Source organism: Lepus europaeus, chromosome X (genome assembly GCF_033115175.1).
Source record: "Lepus europaeus isolate LE1 chromosome X, mLepTim1.pri, whole genome shotgun sequence".
In the NCBI taxonomy this organism is placed as follows: Eukaryota; Metazoa; Chordata; class Mammalia; order Lagomorpha; family Leporidae; genus Lepus; species Lepus europaeus.
This window is the reverse complement of record NC_084850.1, coordinates 94,912,381-94,920,087: the sequence shown is the minus strand read 5'-3', so window position 1 is coordinate 94,920,087 and position 7,707 is coordinate 94,912,381. Positions and strand designations below refer to the sequence as shown.

At 37.0% G+C, this 7,707-nt stretch overlaps 1 pseudogene; it reads left to right on the top strand.

Annotated features, from left to right (window-relative positions):
* Nucleotides 1–6,314: 6,314 nt before the first annotated feature.
* LOC133753103 (nucleophosmin-like) lies at nt 6,315–7,499 on the top strand (annotated as a pseudogene).
* The last annotated feature ends 208 nt before the right edge of the window (nt 7,500–7,707 follow it).

The following is a 7,707-nucleotide window of genomic DNA, read 5'->3' as shown; positions in this document are numbered from 1 at the left end:
CCGGGGATGAATCCCACTTGGTCTGGGTGGATGATCTTTCTGATGTGTTGTTGCATTCTATTGGCCAGAATTTTATTGAGTATTTTTGCATCTATGTTCATCAGGGATATTGGTCTGTAATTCTCTTTCAATGTTGCGTCTCTTTCTGGCTTAGGAATTAAGGTGATGGTGGCTTCATAGAAAGAATTTGGGAGGACTCCCTCTTTTTCGATTGCTCTGAATAGTTTGAGAAGAATTGGAGTTAGTTCTTCTCTAAATGTCTGGTAGAACTCAGCAGTGAATCCATCTGGCCCTGGGCTTTTCTTTGTTGGGAGGGCCTTTATTACTGTTTCAATTTCTGTGTCAGTTATTGGTCTGTTTAGGTTTTCTATGTCTTCCTGGCTCAATTTAGGGAGGTTGTATGTGTCCAAGAATCTGTCCATTTCTGATAGATTTCCCTGTTTGCAGGCATACAAGTCCTTGTAGTAATTTCTGATGATTCTTTTTATTTCTGTGGCGTCTGTTGTTACGTTTCCCATTTCATCTCTGATCCTATTGATTTGGGTCTTTTCTCTTCTTTTTTTAGTTAGTTGGGCCAATGGGGTGTCAATTTTGTTTATTTTTTCAAAAAACCAGCTCCTCGTTTGGCTGATTTTTTGTAATGTTTTTTTGGATTCAATCCTGTTGATTTCTTCTCTGATTTTAATTATTTCTCTTCTCCTACTGGGTTTGGGTTTGGTTTGCTGCAGATTTTCTAGATCCTTGAGATGACTTGAAAGCTCATCTATTTGGTGCCTTTCCAATTTCTTGATGTAGGCACCTATTGATATAAACTTTCCTCTTAACACTGCTTTTGTTGTATCCCATAGGTTTTGGTATGTTGTGCTTTTATCCTCATTTACTTCCAGAAAATTTTTGATTTCTCTTTTAATTTCTTCTATGACCCATTGTTCATTCAGGATCATGTTGTTCAATCTCCATGTGTTTGCACGTGCTCTAGGGATTCCCGAGTAGCTGATTTCCAATTTCATTTCTTTGTGGTCTGAGAAGCTGCATGGTATGATTCTAATTCTTTTGAATTTGCTGAGACTTGCTTTATGGCCTAGTATGTGGTCAATCCTAGAGAGGGTTCCATGTACTGCTGAGAAGAATGTAAAGTCCTTTTCATTTTCAATGGAGTTTTATTTGTTTCATCCTCTTCCTTAATTACTCTTGCAAATACTTTTAATACCATATTGATTAACAGTGGTGATAGTGGACATTCTTGATATTGTGCCATATTTCAGGGGAAATGCTTTCAGCTTTTCACCATTCATTAGGATACTGGCTACAGGTATGACAGACTTTATAATTATGAGGCATATTCCTTCCATACCTAACTTGGGTTTTTTAAAGATTTTATTTTATTTATTTTAAAGACAGAATTACAGAGAGAGGTAGAGACAGAGAGAGAGGTTTTCCATCTGCCTGTTCACTCCCCAGATGGCTGCAATGGTAGGAGCTGCACCAATCTGAAGCCAGAAGCCAGAAGCTTCTTCTGGGTCTCCCGCGTGGGTGTAGGGGCCCAAGGTCTTGGGCCATCTTCTACTGCTATTCCAGGCCATAGCAGAGAGCTGGACTGGAAGAGGAGCAGCTGAGACTAGAACCGGCACCCATATGGGATGCTGGCGCTTCAGGCCAGGGCTTTAACCTGCTGCGCCACAGCGCCAGCACCACATACCTAATTTGTTGAGAGTATTTATCATGAAGGAATACCAAGTCTTACCAAGTGCTTCTTCTACATCTATTCAGATGAATTTGTGATTTTTGTTCTTCATTCTGTGGCTGTGACTACTATGCTTATTGATTTGTAAATGTTGTGAACCATCTTTGCATTCCTGTAATAAATTCTATTTTGTCATGAACTTGATCATGATCTTTTTGATATAGTGATCACAGTCTTTTTGGTGATTCAATTTGCTGGCGCTTTGTGTTCATTTTGAGCCTTTTTTTGCTCACAGATACAAGGTTATGATGATGTATGGTATTTGTCTTTCTATGTCTGATTTATTTCACCTAACCTGATGTTTTCCAGTTACATCCATTTACTGCAAATAACAGTATCTCCATGGTGTACATGTACCACATTTCATTTATCCATTCATCTGATGATGGACACTTTGCTTTATTCCATATCTTGGCTATTGTGAATAGTGCTGCAATAAACTTGAAATAAACAAGAAATAGGTTATTTCTTAATAAAATTATGTTATGTCTTTTGGATATATGCCTACAGTGGTATTGCTGGATAATATTGCAGTTACATTTCTAGTTTTTAAAGAAGTTTCTAAGTGTTTCTCAGAGTGCTTATGCCAATTTACATTCCTAACAGCAGTGTATAGGAGTTCCCCTTTCTCCATATATTTTCCCAACATTTATTATATTCTCTCTGATTTTTAGATCTCTTTTTAAAATCTGTGCAATGATCCATTGGTCATTCAGTACCATGTTCTTCAATTTCCACATATTTGTAAAGTTTCTATTGTTCTTCTAGTTTATTTCTAGTTTTACTTCTTTATGATCATACTTAGCATGATTTTAGGTTTTTTATTTTACTGAGATTTGATTTGTGGCCTAATTTTTGGTCTCTCCTAGAAAATGCTCCATGAGAATAATGTGTGTTCTGTAGCTGTTGGGTGAGACTTTCTGTTTATATTGTAAAAGCCATTTACTGTATAGTATGGTTGAAATCTGATGCATCTTCGTTGATTTTCTATCTGGATGATCTGTTCATTCCCAACAGTGAGGTATAGAAGTCACACACTGTTGTTATGTTGGAGTCTATCTCTCTTCTTGGGTCTAATAATGTTTGCTTTATATATCTGGGTTGTCTTGTGCTGGATACATATATGTTTATGCTAGTTATATCTTCTTACTGAATCAATCTTCTCATCATTATATAATGCCCATTTTTCTTTCTACAATTTTTTATTTAAAGCCTATTTTTTCTGATGAGTAGACTCCAGTGTTTGTTTTTTTTTTTTTACTTTATTCCCATTTTGCATGGCATGTCTTATTCCAATCCTTTACTTTCAGTCTATGCATTTCTTATACCTGTGGGTATAGTTGGGTCCTGATTTTTATTCACTAAGTCAAAGTATATCTTTTGAATGGGGAATATAATCTATGTACATTCAAGATTAATATTTATCGATAAGAACAGACTCAGTCATTTTTTTGATTGGTTACTGAATGTATCTGTTCTGTTAGTGAATGTTGTACTCTTGTGTGTTTTTATGGTGATTACTTTTAATGTAATATACCTTTCACAATTTCCTATAATGTTGGTTGTTGGTAATGGCTTCTCTCATTTTTTCACTTGTGAAATACTTTATTTCTCTTTCACTTCTAAAGGATAAATTTGTAGGATATAATGCTCTTGGTTACAATTCTTTTTCTTTCAAAACTTTCAATATATCATACCATTTTCTTCTGATCTATAGGATTTGTGCTGAGAAACCTGCTATTAGTTTAATGGGTTTTTCTTTTTATACAACTTGATTTTTTTTCTTTTACTGTATTTAGGGTTAACTCCATCTCCTTAGTGTTTTTTTTTTGTTGTTTTTTTTACAATTTGACTGTAGTATGCCTTGGAAAATATCTTTTTTGGGTGAGTCTGGTTAGGGAGTACTTGGAGATCACTATATCTGGATGTCCATATCTTCTGAAAGACTTGGAAAGTTTTCAACCATTGTTTCGTTCAGTGGGCTCTGAGTGCCTTTTTCCTTTTCTTCAGGTATCAGTATAATATGAATATTTGTTTGCTTAATGGTATCCAATGTGTTGTGTAGGTTTTCTTCATTCTTCCTCTTTATTTTTGTGGGCCTGGATTATTTAGAAGTCTTGTTTTCCAGATCAGATTTTCTTTAATCTGCTTTGTCTGTTCTGTTGTTGAAGTTCTCAGTTGTATTTTTTATTACATTGATCGACTATTTCAGCTCAAACATTTCTGATTTTTAAAACAATTTCTGTCTCTGTTGAATTTCTCATTCCTATCATGTATTGTTTTCCTCATTTCTTTAAGCTTTTTGCATGTATTAGCTTGCATCTCATCGAATGCCTTTGGGATCATTATTTTAAATATTCAGGTATTTTGTGGCAGTCTTTCAAATCTGTATTTGTTCCTGTAGAAGCATTTCATTCTTTTGGAGGTGATAAGGTTCCTTGCTTTTTCATGTTTTCTGTGTCTTTACATTGACATATGTACATATGTTGCAACAGTTTCTTCTTCTTTACCAAGTGAATTTCAATGAAAAAGATTTTTTTTGGTGATGAATTGTGGGGTATCACTTGGGTTGTTGCTTTGGTTCTAGGTGAGTGCAGACAGAATATTTCTGCCTGTGTGGTTTCTTCATGTGTATTTATTGTTGGCAACATCTAAGAATGTCACAGCTATCTAGGTTTCAGAAGGCCAGAGAGGTAGTAGTATGCCTTTGAATTAGATGTAGTTTTCCCAAAGTGTGCATTTGTAGTTTCCAGAGAGTTGAGCGTCAATTATACTAGGGTTATTGATGGTATTAGCCACAATCTGGGTCCTAAGGGACACAGAAGGCTCTGTAATAGGCAAACCTGAGAGATTCAGAATTTTGTGCACCACACTTGGGCCTCATTCCTTTGTAATCATAACTTCTACCACCAATGGCTCTACTCCCAACCTGTGTGTACTGATGGTCCTCTTCCCCACTTAATGCTGTATAATTGTTCAAACCTGGTAAATGCCACTCTTAGGATCATTGGTTACTATCCTCACTCTGTCTTTTATGACCTTGTCTAAATATGATCAGAGTCGGCAAACTTGGAAGGCTTCCATAGCCTTGGCAACTCATGACGACAGCCTAGGATGGTTACTGGCGCCATAAACTAGAGTGTCAATTTGTTGGGTCAACAACTGGAGCCACTGTGCACTTGCTCCTCATGTGGGGTCTCTGTCTTAATGTGCTGTACATTTTGATTTAATGCTATAACTAGTACTCAAACAGTATGTTTCACTTTGCGTTTCTATGTGGGTGCAAACTGTTGAAATCTTTATACTAAATTGATCTGTATATAAAGAGAATTGAAAATGAATCTTGATGCAAATGGAAGGGGAGAGGGAGCGGGAGAGGGGAGGGTTGCGGGTGGGAGGGAAGTTATGGGAGGGGGAAGCCATTGTAATCCATAAGCTGTACACTGGAAATTTATATTCATTAAATAAAAGTTTAAAAAAAGTAAATAAATAAATAAAATTTTAAAAAGTCCAAAAAAAAAAAAAAAACAAAGAATTTTGTGCACCAATAGCTGTAGCTATGAGACTGTGTGATTTGAATGGAATGAGATTTTCTCCATTTCCTGCTGCATGGGCCTATCTGATGTCGCAGCTTACAGCATCAAAATCCTTAGTTCCAGCACTGGGGGATGTGAAAAGGACTTTGTCTCAGTCCTATGAGCTGAATACAGATTATTCTAGGGATTATGCTCTGGAAGGTGTAGCTATGAAGTGGGTTAATGCAGGTAGGTTCTTCCATAGGTACCACAGGGTAGGATTCACTGGCTCTTATATAATACTAACATTCACATTCCTGGAGCTACAGGATGAGGGTGATTCTTCTTTTTCATTTTTTATTTTAATTTAAAATAATTTTTAACAGATTCATTATGATTTGTAGATACAAATATAACAACATAATGCCATTCCCTTCCTCCCAGCCTCCCACCTTGCTTCCTTGTACTTTTTGTGGCTTTTTTTATGATTTATTTTATTTGAAAGACATAGTTATATATAGAGGTGGAGAGACAGAGAGATCTTCCATCCACTGGTTCACTCCCCAAGTAACCACAATTTCCAGAGCTGGGCTGATCCAAACCCAGGAGCCAGGAGCCTCTTCTGGGTCTCCCATGTGGGTGTAAGGGCCCAAGCACTTGAGCCATCATCCTCTGTTTTCCCAGGCACATTAGCAGGGAACTTGATTGAAAGTGGAGCTGGGACTGGAACTGTTGCCCATGTGCAGTGCTGGAATCACAGGAGACAGTCTAACATGCTACACCACAATGCTGGCCCCTACATTTCTTCTTTTTTTTAGTTTTTGAGATAACAGATTTTAAATTTATATTACAATGAAAAGGCCCAAGTCTTTGCTGAATAAGAAGTTTAACAAGTAAAAAGCAAAAAAGACACTAGTTTTAATGGGAATATAGACAATGTCTATAAGCAGAAATTGAATGGAAAAATGACCATATGCAGTTTTCATCAATTAGTCATTCATAATTTCTATTAATGAAATATAACCAATGGGGCATGATTCCATCCTGCGCAGCTGTTCTTTGCAGCAGTGGGTGTCTAATCTCCGTCCGCTTTCTCTCCCACCCAAGTTCGTCCCTCCGCCTCATGGAAGATTCTATGGACATGGACATGAGCCCCCTGAGGCCCCAGAACTATCTTTATGGTTGTGAACTAAAGGCTGACAAAGATTATCACTTTAAAGTGACAGTGATGAAAATGAGCACCAGTTATCTTTAAGAACAGTCAGTTTAGGCGCTGGTGCCAAGGATGAACTGCACATTGTTGAAGCAGAGGCAATGAATTACGAAGGCAGCCCAATTAAAGTCACACTGGCAACGTTGAAAATGTCTGTACAGCCAACAGTTTCCCTTGGGGGCTTTGAAATAACACCACCTGTGGTATTAAGGTTGAAGTGTGGTTCAGGGCCTGTGCATATTAGCGGACAGCACTTAGTAGCTGTGGAGGAAGATGCAGAGTCAGAAGATGAAGAGGAAGAGGATGTGAAGCTATTAAGTATATCTGGAAAACAATCTGCCCCTGGAGGTGGCAGCAAGGTACCACAGAAAAAAGTAAAGCTTGCTGCTGAAGATAATGATGAAGATGACGACGACGACGACGATAATGATGAAGATGATGATGATGAAGATTTTGATGGTGAGGAAACTGAAGAAAATGCTCCAGTAAAGAAATCTATACGAGATACCCCAGCCAAAAATGCACAGAAACCAAACCAGAATGGGAAAGACTCAAAACCATCAACATCAAGATCAAAAGGTCAAGAATCCTTCAAAAAACAGGAAAAAACTCCTAAAACACCAAAAGGACCTACTTCTGTAGAAGACATTAAAGCAAAAATGCAAGCAAGTATAGAAAAAGGTGGTTCTCTTCCCAAAGTGGAAGCCAAATTCATCAATTATGTGAAGAATTGCTTCCGGATGACTGACCAGGAGGCTATTCAAGATCTTTGGCAGTGGAGGAAGTCTCTTTAAGAAAATAGTTTAAACAGTTAGTTAAAATTTTCCATCTTATTTCATTTCTGTAATAGTTGATATCTGGCTGTCCTTTTTATAATGCAGAGTGAGAACGTTCCCTACCGTGTTTGATAAATGTTGTCCAGGTTCCATTGCCAAGAATGTGTTGTCCAAAATGCCTGTTTAGTTTTTAAAGAAGGAACTCCACTCTTTGCTTGGTTTTAAGTATGTATCGAATGTTATGATAGGACACAGTAGTAGCAGTGGTCAGACGTGGAAATGGTGAAATAAACTCAGTATTTTAATAAAGTAAAAAAAATATAACCAATGAAAATGTGACATCTCAATACTTATTGTGTGGTTACATGATAATAATTAAGTTCATTTAGACTTTAAGCAATTTCCTCTCAACAGTTTATGCACAGGAATAATTTTACTCATGTTGCAATGTAAATAATT